General features: G+C 44.1%; 1 protein-coding gene and 1 pseudogene across 2 annotated transcripts in view; one reads left to right on the top strand and one right to left on the bottom strand.

Moving 5' to 3' along the window:
• PSD3 (pleckstrin and Sec7 domain containing 3) overlaps positions 1–17,121 on the top strand; it is a 557,682-nt gene that overhangs the window by 51,652 nt on the left and 488,909 nt on the right. The gene's annotated exons all lie outside the window — the stretch shown is intronic.
• Positions 3,265–4,037, bottom strand: LOC112413214 (protein phosphatase 1F pseudogene; annotated as a pseudogene).

Below are 17,121 nucleotides of genomic sequence, written 5' to 3'. Positions count from 1 at the left end.
AGCCCAGCCCAGCCCAGCCCAGCCCAGCCCAGCCCAGCCCAGCCCAGCCCAGCACTTTCTCAGTTCAGCTAACTCTGAACTTTGTTTTTCCTCATCTGTGAAATACCTCACCTATTAGAATGCAGGGAGCTAGAGTAGAGGGCCTTGGGTGGGTCTTCCCACTTCTAAATTCCATGATAGTAGCTCAGCTACAAGATCTCCCTGGAGACTCAAGAGATCATAGCAAGGAGGCAGGTAGGAAAGGAGCAACGGCGGCTCCAGAATTTCAACCTATGGCAGACCTGGAGCCCATCTGTTTGGAGGTTTGACAATCTGGAGAGCTTGTCACGTAGTTCCATCTGCATGGCAAACAGCGGTTTTTACTTCGATTGCATAAGCATTGGTGGGAGTTAAGGGAGGTTGACAAGCTCCCTGCAAACAACCCTTGTGCCATTTTGGGAAATAGGTCCTGGCGGATGATGTGGCCATTCCTCCACCTCTCACTCGGGGCAATCTCCATACCCTGCATTCAGCTTTAGGAAACGGAAAGGCTCAGCAGTGGCATTTGAGTATTGTCACCACCATCAGAAGATATTCCTTTTTCATCAGGAAACTTTGGTTATCACTAATTTTCTCTTCTGCCTGAGTGTATGATGTGAGTTGGTTAAAATTTGGCCAAAAGAAGCACAAAAGAGAGACTAGACAATTTGTTAAAAATATAAAGGGTGATAAAAATTTTTAAAAATCCTTTTCTTAATTCAATGATGAAGTATGGCTGTTAATGGAAAACGAATTGGTCTACTCCGGCCATAAACACTTTACGTTTATGTTAATCACACTAGCGTTAATACCAAACACTGTAAATCTATTAATAGCAGTTTTCATCTTCATAGTACTTTACCAACAACTAATTAATTAAGCAAACCTGTTTTAACTGGTTGCCATGGTAGCAGAGATGCACAGAAATGGTTGCATCCATCAAATTCATTCTTAGCTCCTGAAATATAATTCAGTTTGGGCAATAAGTTATCATTATGCAGCACTATAATGTGTTTAGAACGATAATTACTATGTTAGTAATGAAAAGATTTGCGAGTACACATAAATACATGCAGTAGTAAATATTTAAAAAGATAATTTTTATGCTTATTACCTATAAAATCTTTTCCTCCACTGAATCTGGTAGCCAAAACATGACAATTTCATCTGTAATTATTACTCTGTTTATACCTTATCTACTGTGTTTGCTCTTCAGTACCCATCCTGAGAAGATGGTCATCCAGATGAAAGAGGCTTCCAAAAATTTGCCGCTGAATAAACAGTGAGGAGAGGAGTTGCGGGGCAGGGTGGGGAGATGACAGTTGCCATCTTCAAGGGTCTGAAGGCTATTGGAGTGGAAGAGGAATGGGAGTGGTGGCTTGACCGCTGGTGTCCAGACCAGCGTGAATGGCGAAGCTACAGGGAGGCATGTGTGACCTGCGGCCCCATGGCACAGGGGTTACATAGGATGCTCTGGAGTCAGGCTGGACCTAAATCCAGACCCCGTCCTTGCTGTGGTGGGGTTAGTTGCTCGGAGCCACCGGCCTGCTGCATGGGGTCGTGTGGGGATTCCCAGCTAATGCACGGAGGCCTCTGCCTAGCACAGAGTAAATAGAACATGAGTGTTAGCTCTTTATTAGTGGAGGATTTTTACCTGAAGTTTGTTAAAAATAGAATGGGTTGCTTTGTGAAGCAATGACTCACTTCTCTGTCAACCGGAAGTAATGAAGCAGAACCTGGATGGCCACCTGTTAAAACTGCTGTATAAGGGCTTCCTGCCTTGAGGGTAAGGTTGAAATAGATGATTTCCAGGTCCACGATTCCATGAATTTGGGAGAGGAGGGGAAGGAGGAAGGACTTCTATTTTCATCCTTCAACCTTTGCTTCACTGGATTCTTACTATAATGTAATACTTGGGTGAACTAGGTTTGTGACGTAGTGTTATTGGTAAAATGGTATTATATGGAGCAAACTGTTCTCTTTCAGAAAGAAAGTCCTGAGCTAGCCTTAATTCTAAGAAAGACACTCACTAATTTGACTGTTTAGTCTCTGCCAAGTTTTCCTCCGAGACCCTTTAGGTCCTTTTCAAATGGAGATGTTTTTCCAACTAGTTTCCTTAAGTCTGTGGCTCACTGTGTTCTAAAATTACGTTATTTCCCTTATTATCCAGAACGTCATCTGTCTACAGTCATATTTCTCTAAATATTTGTACCTATCTTTACCTTGTCCTTTAAATCCTCATCAGTGAGCAGGCAAAGAACCAGCCTAGGTGTGTTCTCAGCAAAGGTGCTTTTAATAAACACAGCCTAAGCTAAAACAGCTCTGCTTCAGAGAATTCTTTCTTGACTAGAGTGGTAGCCCTGAGCTCCCGGGTGGCGGGTGGCGGGTGGCGGGGCTCCCAGCTTACAGTGTTAGACCTGGAAGGTTTTCTGTTCAGATTCAAATGCAGCCTTGTTAATTCTGGTGAGGTCTGTGCTCAGAGCATCTGATGACACTGCCTCCTGCCCCCACCACGTCTCCTCCTCAGCCTTGTCGACGGGGCCAGGCCTGAGCTCTTTGGGCCTGTTTCTCCATCTCAGAAAGTCCACCGCCCCCCCACCCCGCGTCTCCTCCTGCCTTGTCGACTGGGCCAGGCCTCAGCTCTCTGGACCTGTTTCCCGATCTCAGAAATGGACACGATCTTAGTATCCACCCTGCTAGGAGGACCCCCGAGGTTCCGAGGTGAGGTTCAGTGGGCGGTAAGGTCACAGAGGGACCAATGCGTCCTTTCTTCTTTCAGAAACAAACGCGCCTCATCGCGCTAACTGCCAACACCAGCAGCCTAGTGACACCTTCCCCGGGGGAGGTGTTTGGAGGGTGGGGAGGGTCAGGTGGACCTTGTGTTGCTGCTTCGCTTTATTGCCCTTCGCAGATGGTGCGTTTTTCACAAATTGAAGGTTTGTGGCAACCCTGCGCCGAGCAAGTTTATTGGCACCATTTTTCCAACAGCATTTGCTCACTTCCTGTCTCTGTGCCGCATTTTGGTAACTCCTGCGATATTTCAAACTTTTTCATTATTATTATTCTCTGTCGTGATGATCTGTGAGCAGTCATCTTTGATGTTCCTACTGCAAAAAGATCACGACTGGAAGGCTCAGATGACGGCTAGCATTTTTTAGCAATAAGGTGTTTTTTACCGTACATGTGTTGTTTTAGACGTAATTCTGCTGCACGCTTATAGATGAGGGTACAGTGTAAACGTAGCTTTTATCTATACTCTCGCCGGGCTTTCCAGAGGAACATATCATCGGTGCAGCGGAAGGCTGCTCGCAGGGTCCCCGCGGGGTCAGTGGGCATCTCCGGCTGGTGGGCAGCAACAGCGTGCATGTGCACAGACGCGTACCCCGCGGCGTCCACCCCTCCGTGCCCATCGAACACGGCAAAGTAGGCGCCGTCCACAGAGTCCGATAGGCCAAAGAGCAGGTTGAAGGCTGGGAGGCACACGTGCTGGTCCTCCATCCTGAGGCGCGCATTACGGATGGCATGCACGGAGACGAGCCACTGCCGCTGCGGGACCCAGACAGCCACGGGCACCTGCTTCTACCACTGGCTGCACACTTCCCAGAGCCGGTCAAAGAGGCTCTGCACCAGGCCCGCAGCGTCCAGCAGGCTCACAGGGGCCTCCTCCTCCTCATCGCGATCCTCCTCCACCTGCTCCGGCAACTTCCGCAACTCAGAAAGGTCCGTCCAGGTCCGTCCGCGGCAGCCAGGCAGGCAGCAAGTGGCGGCCGAGCGCTCCTGCTGTTCAGGAAGCCCATGGCCAGCTCAGCTAGCTCGCCTTCCAGCTCCTCCTGGATCAACATTGTACCTCGGACCTTCCATGGCAACGGGCTCTCCGGGCCCAGCGGGGCTGGGAAGTCGCGGAGGAGTGCGTCCAGGAGGCTGGGGTTCTCCTCTGCCTTCTGGCTGTTCTGCTGTGGGGGTCCCGAGGCCATGCCCAGAGCATCCCCGGGGGCTGCTGCCAGGTCGTTGGTCTTCATTCTGCCACTCGGCCGCCCGGTGCCGGCTAGCCGCTCCCCCCAGCCTAGGTTTTTAACAGTGTGGGCTTCTTTCTCGTTTTTCTTTTTTTCTCTCTAACAACACCGTATGGTGACAGCTCTGGCCTAGCTGCTAAACGTCTGCCCAGAGCCACTGAAGTCCACACAGTTACAGGCTTGTTTGTGGGACCTGGTGTCAGGTCCATCACAACCACTCATGAGACTGCTACTCCTGGGAGTGTGGTTGTCACTATGACAACAGGCTGAGAAGACTAGGGATAGACTGAGAACTTTACAGCGAGGCTGAGAGGGAGCCCAGGGAAAAGGAAAGAGAAAATAAATCCTAGGGAGGTCACCAAGGCAAGGGTGCAGGGCTGGGTGTAAGCAGTACAGGTAGAAAGGAGACAGAAGGAGAAGGAGAGCAAGAAAGAAGAGGTTTAAAATCTGTCCTGATTCTCACTTTTAAGCCCTATGTCTACATAGATCCTTTAGATGCAATAGAAGCCCTACTCCTTAGAAGAAATAAAAATTAAGGTTTGAAAAACAAAATATATTCTAAAAGAGAAAAGAAAAATGTCCTTTTACTGATAACCATTCTAGAATCAATCATTTACTATAAAAGCACCATAACAGCATCAGCAATATAAACTAGTATGGGCAATTTCTATAGAAAACCACAAAGGAGAAAAAAATTAAACGAGAAAACAATCTCATATCCAAAAATATGATGATTGTGTATCTTTAGCTATTAAATAACTTTCAGAAATCACATACAAAGTCTTTTTTTCTGAACAAAATGGATTTGAAGATGTCCTGTTGTTTTGTGTGTGTGACAACTACGTGACATTTTAACCAAATGACAAAATTTAGAGCATTAAAGTAGCCCTCCTTCTTATTGTTAAAAGTTGCAGAAGTTCTTCAACTGTAATATGTGCATATTCAACTTATATTCACAACGAAATGAGAGGCAAGTTCTACAGTCTGACATTAATGTTGAATATCCATCAACTACAAATTACTAATCTTTTTTGGAAATATTTTTCATCTGAAAAAAATCAGTAGCAGGTTAATATAGCTTAAATTACGAAAGAAATCAACTTGGCTTTCAATTTCGTTTCTAAACATTATATTTAACAAATAAACATAAGGGATAGATAAAACCACGTCTCATTTCTGAGGTGGGTGGGTGTGTGTTTGGGGTTAGTGTAAGAGGATGAAATGTTGATTTTTTAAAAATATTAAATTGCTCTACAAATCTTAAAGCATTTTATTTGTAACTCATTTGACAAGTGAAGACAGTGGCTGGAGTGAAGGGCCCAGATAGGACCCACTGCCCCCAGGTTGGCCTCCTCCAGTGGTCCCCCCCGTCTGGGGTCCAGTGGCCTAAGCATCCATCCCCAAGTCACGCCGAGCAGCAGGAAGGCCCCCCTAGAAGGTGATCATTGCTCCAGAATAGAGCAGATCATGGCACGTGTCCACCTAGGACATTTATAAAGTAAAATATTATGACGACGGTACTCAAATAAGTGTCTTTCAAGCTGTGCCAAGAGTCTGTAAAGGGTTTCCCCACCTGTAAGGCAAAGAGGTCGGGTTACCTCATCTCTAGTGTTCCTCCTAGTCCCCTCTATGACGCTGAGACTTTTACTCGTGGTTTTATCTTCCACTCTTATTTAGTTAGCATACACAAAAGGCCAAAAATTTTTTTAAATTGGTAAGATCAATGCAATGGAAGAGAGTTCAAAAATAGACCCACACATATATGCTCAATTGATTTTCAACACAATAATTACATGAGGAAAGGGTAATCTTTTCAAGAATGGTTTTAGAACAATTGGCTATCCATGTAGGAAGAAAGGAACCTTGACTTTTAACTCATACCACATAAAAAAATTCAGTTGTAATGTAAACATAAGAGTTAAAATTATAAAACTTCTAGAAGCAAACATAGGAGAAAATCTTTGTGACATTATATTAGGCAAAGATTCCTTAGGAAACAAAAAAACACAAACCATAACAGAAAAATTGGCAGATTGGATTTTTAAATTAAAAACTCTTGCTGTTCAAAGACACTTAAGAAATTGAAAAGACAAGCCAAAAACAGGGAGAAAATTATATGTATTTACAAATACAAATACATTTATAAATATGTATTTACAAAATACCTATCTGATATAGAACTTGGATTCAGGATATATAAAGAATTCTTACAACTTAATAAAAAGAAGACAAAAAGATTCCATTTTAGAAAATGGGGAAAAGATTTAAATAGACACTTTACAAAAGAAGACATACGAATTGAAAATAAGCACATGACAGGATGCTCAATTATTATTTATCATTAAGAAATGCTAGTCAAACTACAATGAGATACCACTCTACGTACACAAAAGGCCAAAAATTTTTAAAAACTGATAATATCAAGTGTTGGCAACAATGTAGAATACTGGAACTCTCAAACATTGCAGATGGGAAAGCAAAATAATATGGCCACTTTGGAAAACTGTTTTGCGTTTTAAAAAAAATAAACATACATTAACCATATGACCCAGAAATATCGCTTCTGGATATTTATCCAAGAAAAAAACATATGCACTATACACAAAAACTTGAATATCGAAGTTCATAACATTTTCTTTGTAATAGCCAAAAACTGGACACAACCCAAATGTCCATCACCTGGTGAATAAACAAATTATATTGATATATCCATATAATGGAACACTACTAAACAACAAAGAGGAAAAACTACAGATCCATATAAAAACATGCATGAATCTATGTGAACGCAGCCAGACAACAAAAGATTTCATACTGCATGATTACATTTATGTGGGATTCTAGAAAAGGGAAAACTACAGCGGAGAGAAAAGCGAGTTAGTAGTTGTTAGGATCCAGGGTCTGGAGGGAGGGGTTGACTGCAAAGGGGCATGGAAATTTGTGGGGAGAGAAGGTGTGAAATGTCTTTTTTTTTTTTTTTCTTTTATTTTTGGCTATGTTGGGTCTTCGTTGCTGCGCGGGTTTACTCTCGTTGGGGTGAGTGGGGGCTACTCTTCGTTGCGGTGCGCAGACTTCTCATTGCGGTGGCTTCTCTTGTTGCAGAGCACAGGCTTTAGGCGCACAGGCTTCAGTAGTTGTGGCACGTGGGCTCAGTAGTTGTGGCTCGCGGGCTTTAGAGCACAGGCTCAGTAGTTGTGGCACACGGGCTTAGTTGCTCCGCTGCATGTGGGATCTTCCCGGACCAGGGATCGAACCTGTGTCCTCTGCATTGGCAGATGGATTCTTAACCACTGTTTCACCAGGGAAGCCCTGGTGTGAAATATCTTGATTGTAGTGGTGATTTACAGAACTAGATACATTTGCCAAAGCTCACTGAACTCTGAACTTAACAATTCTTATCACCAGTTCCAACGTGTGTGGGTTTTTCCCCACACCACTAAGCAGTTCCCCAGTGCCAGCTGGGTGTCCTACAGTTCAAGTCAATTGTGACACTATCTACCTGGAGATACCATCAAAGCCGACAGATTAAGGGCTCATCCTTAAGGAAGGAAAGGCAAGATTGTGTTCCTTGTGTTCTCCAACCCAGAACCTCATCCTTTTGTTTTTTTAAGGAGGCTTCATTACATAGGCACAGTTGATTAAATCACTGGCAATTGGCATCAATTCAACCTCCAGCCCCTCTCCCCTTCCCAGAGGTCAAGGGGTTGGGACTGAAAGTTCTAGACCTTTTTTTTTTGCGGTGCGCGGGCCTCTCTCTGTTGTGGCCTCTCCTGTTGCGGATCACAGGCTCCGGACGCGCAGGTTCAGCGGCCATGGCTCACGGACCCAGCCGCTCCGCAGCATGCGGGATCCTCCCAGACCGGGGCACGAACCCGTATCCCCTACATGGCAAGGGGACTCTCAACCACTGCGCCACCAGGGAAGCCCAGGTTCTAGCCCTTTAACCACAGGGTTGGTTCTCCTTGCAACAAGCCCCCACCCTCAGGTGAGGTTCTAAAGTCATGCCATCAACATAACAAAAGACGCTTTTGCTGCTCTCACCACTTAGGAATTTCGAGACCTTCAGGAGCTCTGTGTCAGGAGCAGAAGGAAGACCAAGTATATTTCTTATTATAAATCACAGTACCACAGCAATAACATTGGTGATTTTTACAGTATGTAAACTATCCATCAGTAAAGCTGATTTTGAAGGAAAGAAACCCTTTTCTCCAGGGTTTCTGATTGTAGATTTATATGAATCAATAGGGCCAAAATAGCTGGGCTCACAGAGTTCAGAAGTAAGGTGACTCGAAAAGAGCCACTCGGTCAGAATTCAGCCCCAGGAACTTGTCAACTCTTGCAGGTAATTCAGCAGATGTGTCCAGAATGAGGGTCTTTAATGGGAAATGGAGAGAGAACGGGTAGATTTCTCTCCTTTCATGAACACAGTTACAGAAATTTTCAAATGTAAGAGTTCCTAAAGCAGATATTTTGAGATGAGAGTTCTATTGGAAGTTCTCTTACCTGCTTTGTTGACAGTGTTCACCAACATTTCTCTCTGTAGAGCCACTGAAATCAGAGGAATCCCTAACCCACATGCTAGTCCCTCCCAAAATAAGGAGAGAGAATTCATTCATCTATGCATTCAGGGAACATTTGATGGGCAACTCCTCTGTGCTGGGCAATGTGCCTTGGGCAGGAGAAAAAAAGGAAGTAAATAAAGAAGGTGTGGTCATCTCTGCACCTGAAGGCTAGTCTGGTCTGAGTTTCTTGGGGTCACAATTCAGAACATTTACAGATTCAGCTTCTGGGATTTGCCATTATCACTAAAGCCTTGCCAGAAAGATTGTGAGGATTGTGACAATAAAGACTGCTTTTGAACACCAGGGTACTTTTACAATGTGAACACACTCAGGCATTGGTAATTTTCATAGGTCATTTCTACTCTGGAAAAATATTATACGTGAAATGCTTATTTCAGCAAAGTAGTTTTTATATGGAATCCCCCTTCAATACAAACACTGCTTTTGAAACAGTTCCTTTTCACTGGAATAATTCTGAAAAAGTAATTTGTTTTTTGAGGGAAATAGGGACTGTCCCCCAAATATTTTCAGTAATTATTTGGACAGTAAAGCATTTTCTAGTGGAGTAGGAGGATGCAGATAGGTTTTCAAGTGTGAAATAGAAAAGCAGCTATACCTATGTACCTTGGTTTTTGTTCTTGATGGTTGAGTCAGTACTTAGTACTGTACTAAAAAGCCTTATATTCTCAGAAAAATAAACCAGGGCAATCATATGGTATTGTTAGGGAACCGTTGGCCGAAACCACTCACCTTGGCCAGGCACAATAATAACCACTTGCATGAGTTGTCTCACAATAGGAGGTCCTGATAAGGAACATGGTGCTGCCACCTAAAACCAACCTGGAGAATTCGGGAGGGGCCAAAAGGAGGGAGGAGATGCCAGCCTGTAATATGTCCTGCCGACCTCCCAGAAATCCTCGTGCTGGAAACCGTCTTGGCTAAGAGATGCACGTACCATCAGGAAGGACAGTGAGTCAGACCAAATATGGGCACAAGCAAGATGATTGGCCAGAGACAACCCCCAAAGCTAACCCCCATCACCATAAAACCTGAGACTGCAAGCCGCATGACAGAGCAGTTCTACTGGGTTCCCCTACCCTGCTGCTCTCCACCTGGGTGTCCCTTCCCAACAAAGTCTTTTGCTTTGTCAGTAAGTGTGTCTCCTCGGACAATTCATTTCTGGGTGTTAAACAAGAGCCCAATTCTGGGTCCCCCTTCTGGTAACAGTATCTTTGGACCAAACTTTCACTTGCCATTCAGTGCCTCCTATGTGCCAAAGCCCTTGTGAGGCCGTGCTGTCCAGCAGAACTCTGCAATGATGGAAAGGTTTTCTATGACTGCACTGTCTAAATATAGTAGTCAGGCTCAGAAACTGGGTTTTAATTTAATTTAATTCTTTTAAATGGCTACATATGGCTAGTAGTTATCAAGTTGGACAGGTTGGGTATGAGGAATAGGTAATATGAAGTGTCCCAATATGCACAATGTGGTCGTGGTGAATTGGGCTAGGTGTAGATGGAGGAATTTTTCAGTGATTTTTGTCCACAAGGGTACCAGTCTTTCAGTCATCACCTTCAAACATATAAATCTACAATGGAGGTGATTAAGGCATATCCAGAGGTACAATATGTAATGTATATACTTAAATGTCCATGTAAATATATGTGCACATGTATTTATAGCAAGAAAAAAGTGCTTTGACTCTTTCAAGTCAAGAAAGGTAAGAGGATGGTAGGTAGAATGGGGCTCTTTCTGTCTCAGGTTCTACTGAGGTGTCAATGCATTAGCTATGAAAGTGTACAAAGTGAATGTGAAACAGACCTCCACCCCATGTACAGATTTTTAAGGAAATGGTCCTGAGATCCTGCTCCACAATCTTGGATCCCATAGTTAGATCAAAGCTGTAAAAAGAAGTGAGTGTGAGGAGATTGGGAGGACATGGTGACTAGAGGTGTTGCCTGGTTCTACTCTCCATTAGGGGAAGGTGGGAGGTTCTACTCTATGACCCCAAGACTCATAAAGGGACTTCAAAGAGACTCGTTGGAGAAATTTGAAGTTGTTCCCTGTAGCTGGAAAATACTGAGGATAGTGGCCTCACTCATGCCCCAGAAAGCTAATGGAGACTGTTGCTTTCCAGGAAACTCAGTGGGAGAGAGAGTTGAGTGCTCTAGGGGCAGGGCCTGAGATCCCCTGCTGTGTGGGTGGGATTAGCTTGCACTTCCAGAGTTGCTGAGCAAGGGCCATGAGTGTTCTTGTGGACCAGACGTGGGCCACATGCAAGAGAGTTGGCCTGGGGTCTACCTTCCTGTGGTCTATCCATTGGGGTGGGCTGGAGAGTATCAGTAAGAAGAGGAGGTGTCCCAGTGGGTACTTAGGGCTGTGGAACAGGAGCAGAGGTTGTCACCTACACTCTCCTTCCCATAGCACACTTCCAGCTAAGCAGGGAAGAAGATCTGATGTCAGGTCAAGTTTGGGCTTTCCAGGATGGGGTAGTTTAATTACTGAACTGACCCTGTGTCTAGAGTGAGCTGAACAATTTCTGGGCCTGCCAAGTTTTCATTTAATGACAGGGAAGAGTTTCCCCCACCGAATGAGATGATTGTGGAGAACAGTTTTGGTTATACCAGGAATAGAACTTATTCAACATCCTGGTTCTAATGTATATAGTCATTCCATTCGATTTTTCTTGGTATAATTCCAAGAAGCTGTGGTTGACACTTCTTTTGTAACAAAAAATACAGAAATTAAATACAAATTAATTAATAAACAATTTCTATCAGCAGCCTGGAAACCTATATATTAATTAAATATCTTTTTTAGTGAATTCTAGAAGTAATTATTTTTGCAAAAAATAGTAAACAAATATTAGTAACTAGGTCAGGCATAACAAATTAGCTTGAGACAAAGTGAGAAATTGCTAGAACTATAGGTACAAACACTCTCTTCCATTCTTCTTGAAAATGATAGAATGAACGTGTTGATAAAAAGAGAAGTGATGATTGTAGGGTGTAGGGAGACAGCAGAATAGAGAAAATGCTAACTGAAAACTTTAGAGAGGAAAAATTTTCATGTAAAAATAACTTGACAATATTCCATTAAGAGCATCTACCTGCTCTCCTCCTATTTTTTCAACCTCCTCTGCTGGTTCTTACTCATCCCTCTAACTTCTTAGTGTTGCCTTGGACTTTCTCTTTCTCTTTATCCGCCTCTTTGGTGATCTCATCTCATTTCATGGGTGTAAATACCACTTCTACTCTAACTTCCAAATTTATAGCTCCAGCACCAACCTCTTCCCTGAATTCTGATCTCCAACTGCTTATGCAGCACTACCATTGGGTGTCTGAAAGATGCCTGCAACTCACCATGTCCACAGCTGAGCGCTGACATCCCCCGCCTAGTCCTGCTCCCCTGCAGGTTCTTCCCAGCTCAGTTTCCCAACTCCATCTTTCAAGCAGTTCTCCCCCAAACACTTGGAGTCATCCTTGACTCTCTTTCTCTTCCACCCTCCATTGATCAGAAAATCCTGTCAGCTCAGCCTTCAAAATACGACAGAATCTGAACAATTCTCACTACCTCCTTTGCTTCCACCCTGGCCTATGCCACCCTCATCTGCTTGGATTGTTGCATTAGCCTCCTAATTCACTTCCCTGTTTCCGACACCCCATACAAGGTGATCCTGGTAAAAGAGAAATCAGATCCCGCTACTCCTCTGCTCAAAAGCTTCCAAAGTCACTTAAAAGCCCAGATCCTCTCAGTGGCCTGTAAGACCCCACACACCACACCTCCTGCCATCACCCGTCCTCACTCGGCTCTTGGCACACTGACATCTTTGCTGTGGCCCGAACACGCCAGGCGAGCCCTCGGGGCCTCTACACTCACAGTTCCTCACCTGTCTGTCTGTGAGGCTGGCGCCTCACCTCCTTCAGGTCCTCACTCAGATTTCCCCTTCTCAGGTGCATCCTTCTCCAAACACCCTTTGCAACCATCCACTCCCCACACCCACACTCCTTACTCCTTGTCCCTCTTCCTTGTTTTATTTTTCTCTAAAATGCTTATCACCATATCAGGTCTTATAAATATTAACTTATCTTGCATATTTTCTGTCTTCCCAAGGTCATTAGACTGTAAGCTTCGTGAGGACAGGGATGTTTCATTTACTGCTAAAGTCAGTGAACTATACCTAGTACAATACATGCAAATGTTCAAGAAATATTGGTCATATGAATGAATAAAAGAATAGCTATCCATGAGAAAGATAATAAAAAATAAGCTGAAACCTTTATTACTTGTGTTTCTTCTTCTCCTTCTCCTTCCTCTTCTTCTTCTTCCCAGACATAGCCTAACTTATTTGGATCCTGGGGAAAAGGTGAACTGGGTCCAGCCTATGATCTAACATTTCTGTGCATGCAGCACAGGGAGCCAATGTCAATTCCTCCTTGATCTTCCCCTGATTCTCTGCTCTTTGAAATCACCTCAGCACAGTGACCAGATTTTTACTCTTTGCTTCTTGTCTCCCAATCCTCTTATCCATCCAGCATCCATTCAGTATTCAGTAGAGTCACATGCCAGGTGAATTTTGTCTTAGATCTGTCCTTTCAGTTTCACCTTGGGCTACTGAAATTCAAGGACAAGTGATTTTAGATTGTTGTATATTTGAGTTGAATATTTGTTGTGTATGTAAGTTGAATAATTCTACCTTGGATAAGGGCAAATTTCAACTCAACAATTATTCACTGAGTCTTTACTATGGACCAAGAACAGTGCTAGAAGCTAGGAATTTGACAATAAATAAGCTAACGTTCTCCACTCTAATATACCAGTTATTTGTATACAATAGATAAATGATTAATGTGTTAAGAGGTCTTCTAATTGAAAATATTGTAGAGGTTAGAGTTTGTGTATTTCAAATAAAAACTTTAAAAATGCATGTTTTAAGACTCTTGGATTGTTTGAGAATTCAGGTAAAAACGAGGAGTGAACCGTAGAACGCAATGAGAAATTTTCTTTTTCTCTTTTGACATGAAATAACTGACATCTATGAAATGATAAAATTCACAATATTAATAAAGATGAATTTAAGAGCACTTAATGTTAATCATTGCCTAAATAACTTGAAATGTCCCCATATCCTACGGCTCACATATGAAAGAAACTTGAGACGTCTTCCTAAATTCGACAACACAGTAAAATTGTACATGTTATTTTCAATAATGAATGTGCGACAGGAACTTTTCTAAAGTGTCAATTAAAAAAACCAAACAACTTTTGATCAACTATGCTGGAGAAAAGACTTTTTATTCTACCCATCAGAAATGATGTTACAGAATTATTCTACCACTTCACACTCATTAGAACGGCTATAAAATCAAAATACAGACAATAACCAGTGTTGGTTAGAATGTGGAGAAATTGGAACCCTCATACATTGCTGGTGGGAATACGAGATGGTGCAGCCACTGCGAGGCACAGTTTGGCAATAAAATTAAACAGAGTTACATATGACCCACGAATTCTACCCAAGAGAAATGAGAATATAACATCCACACAAAAACTTGCACAGGAGTGTTTATAGCAGGAGTATTCATAAAAGCCAAAAAGTAGAAACAACACAAATGTTCATCAGCTGATGAATGGGTAGTAGAATATTATTTGGCAACAAAAGGAATGAAGTTCTGATATATGCTGGTCCCGGATGAGCACTGAAAACATTAGGCTAAGTGAAAGAAATCAGTCACAAAAAGACCACATAGTGTATGATTTAATTTATATGAAAAGTCCAGAATAGGCAAGTCCATAGAGACAGAAAGTAGATTAGTGGTTGTTTGGGGCTTAGGGGGTTAGAAAGAAAAGAGCAGTGACTGCTAAGAATATAGTGTTTCTTTTTGGCGTGATAATATTTTTATAAAATGCACAACTCTGTGAATATACTAAAACCCATTGAATTGTACAGTTTAGATGGGTGAGTTGTGCGGTGTATGAGTTATATCTCAATAAAGCTGTTAAAAAAAGTCATTCCAAAGAGGTGATCAAAAGTATGCAGCCAAAACACATGGGGGAAAAGTACTGTAAAGGTATTTTAGGAAGTTAATTAATAAAAATATGTGATTTTTCTGGATTTGGTGGTGTGCGCGTAACTTGTCAACTTTCAGAAATTGTATTAAAGTTTTTTTCCATTCTAAATAAATATTCACTCTTGTACAAAAAAAAAAAACGAAAAAAAATCCACAATCTGGTTCTGCAAACTGGCCTTCAGAAATAGTGGGGATTGGCCTTCCCTGGTGGCACAGTGGTTGAGAGTCTGCCTGTCGATGCAGGGGACACGGGTTTGTGCCCCGGTCCGGGAAGACCCCACATGCTGCGGAGCGGCTGGGCCCTTGAGCCATGGCTGCTGAGCCTACGCGTCCGGAGCCTGTGCTCCGCAAGGGGAGAGGCCACAGCAGTGAGAGGCCCGTGTACCACCAAAAACAAACAACAACAACAAAAAAGAAATAGTGGGGATTAATTGTATGCATGAGTCATGCATGAGAGAATTTCCATTTCCTTTTCATTTCTTCTTTTGACTGCTGGTACCTAATGTCTTGCCTAAGTTATCTTTCTCTCTTTCCACAACACAATACGGGGCTCATGGGCAGAGTTCAGGGAGGGATATGGCATTGGATAAATACAGACCAGCCCATACCTCTTTCGAAGTGGTTGCTCCTCCCTGGCCAGTGTGCCTCCTTCCTACTTTTACAAGGTGGATGTCTGTGTATTCTGACACCGAACTTGAGCACAACTGTGATCTTTTGAGCTGGGTGCCTGGGATCTCTGTGGGCTAGAGTAGCAGAAATGCGAATTCATACTCTATTTCCAATATTTCAAGAAACCTAACAAAATATTTATCCACAAAATACATGCTGGCAAAATGCGATGTCAACCTTTATTTGATTTGCTTTGGGCTTTATCAAATCAGAAGTGGCAACACTGGCTAATTTATGCCGATCAGAGTCTCCAACAATTATGCCTTTGATTATTTAAGGTGGGAAGAATGAATGATCATTTAATAGGTGTGACCAGCTTTGTAAGTAAAATCTTAAAACATGTTGAATTCAGGGAGAAAAAAATAAAAACTTTGCTTTGTGATGAAAATGTTTCTGTTGCCTAACTTTTGAAATGCCTCTTTATTGAACATTTACTATGGGCCAGGAACCTCACATAACTTGTCATGCTAATAATAGTTCTTCAAGCTATTATTATCCTCTTTCAGTAATTGAGGAAACAGAGCCTCAGATTATAGATGTCCATTACCACGTCCCTTAACTAGTAAGCTCATGCAAATCTCCGTCTACTCTGCCTCTTCTATGAAGAGTTATGTCTGGGCATCGTTGGTATGGGTTTAGATTCAGCTCAAAATCCTGACCTTCTTCCATGTATGAGCTGTTGGTTGATTTTCCAGGTAAAGGCCACCAGGCCAGCGGTCAAGCCCTAGGTAGCAACAGCATTTCCTACTTGGTTTTACTCCTGATTCTTTGCCAACAAAGTCATCAGACCTCCGGGTTCAAGGAAGGTAGGAGTTTATTGAGAATAGGTACACAGGGACTGTCTTCTTTGCGTCATTCTGTTAAGAGGGGAGGATCCATAAAAGAGAAAAATGCCCAAGTAACTGGGGTGCTTTAGAACCTACACATCTGACCAAACTTCTGCTCTGGCCGGGTAGCATGGACTACGACCATTTTCAGAAGCTGGACTGGATCTGCATAAATGCATCCACCCCCTCATTCTGGTTCCGCTGGTGGGCGCCGCTGGCTGACCGTCAGCTGTGAATGGGGCAAGGCAAAGCAGGAGCCTCAGGGGCCTCCTGCACCCTGACCTGGTGGGCTGCCTCCTCGGGCCACCAAGGAGCCTGACCCTCCATCCTCGACTCAACGCTTGGCCATTGTTAGCCATTTCCCTTTATTTGGGCATCTTCCACCGGTCACAGAAGCCAGACTTTAAGGCTGCAATACCCTCATACCATAGCACCGTGCAACCGGCCACGCGGGGCTCTGCTCCAGGTGCTGAGCGCGCTCTCCGCGGGTAACGGACCTCTGGGGTCGGGGGGTCTTAGGTCTCCCCCTCCCTCGGCCAGAGGAGGGCGCCTTCCCGGCCCCGGTCTCTGCCGCAAAAGCTCGAGGCGAAGAGGAAAAAGGGCATCGGTGTGCGGCACTTCGGTTGGAAAATGCAGTTTTACGCCGAGATCCCCCGGCACGCGCATTCGGAGCCGGGACCGCGGTGGCCGCGAGCGCGGGATCTGCCTAGAGGGACTGGACTTGGAAAGGGTCGGCGGGTCGCCGGCGAGCAAACCCCTACACCGACGCCAGAGGCCCCCCGCCCGGATGCCGCGACCCACTGGGACGCGTGGGCGTGTCGGGCGCTAGTCCCGGGAGCACGCGAGACGCCGCTCCCCTCGCGGCGCTTCCTGACAGGAAACTCCGTCGGAAGCGCGGCTCACTTTCCTCAGGGAGACGAACGAAGCAACAGGCAGGCTTCCGCTGGAGACAGGCGACTGC

The sequence above is a fragment of the Neophocaena asiaeorientalis genome, unplaced genomic scaffold (assembly GCF_003031525.2).
Source record: "Neophocaena asiaeorientalis asiaeorientalis breed wild unplaced genomic scaffold, Neophocaena_asiaeorientalis_V1.1 scaffold14, whole genome shotgun sequence".
Classification (NCBI taxonomy): Eukaryota; Metazoa; Chordata; class Mammalia; order Artiodactyla; family Phocoenidae; genus Neophocaena; species Neophocaena asiaeorientalis.
Note: the sequence above shows the minus strand (reverse complement) of the source record. Positions and strands in the feature narration are given on the sequence as shown.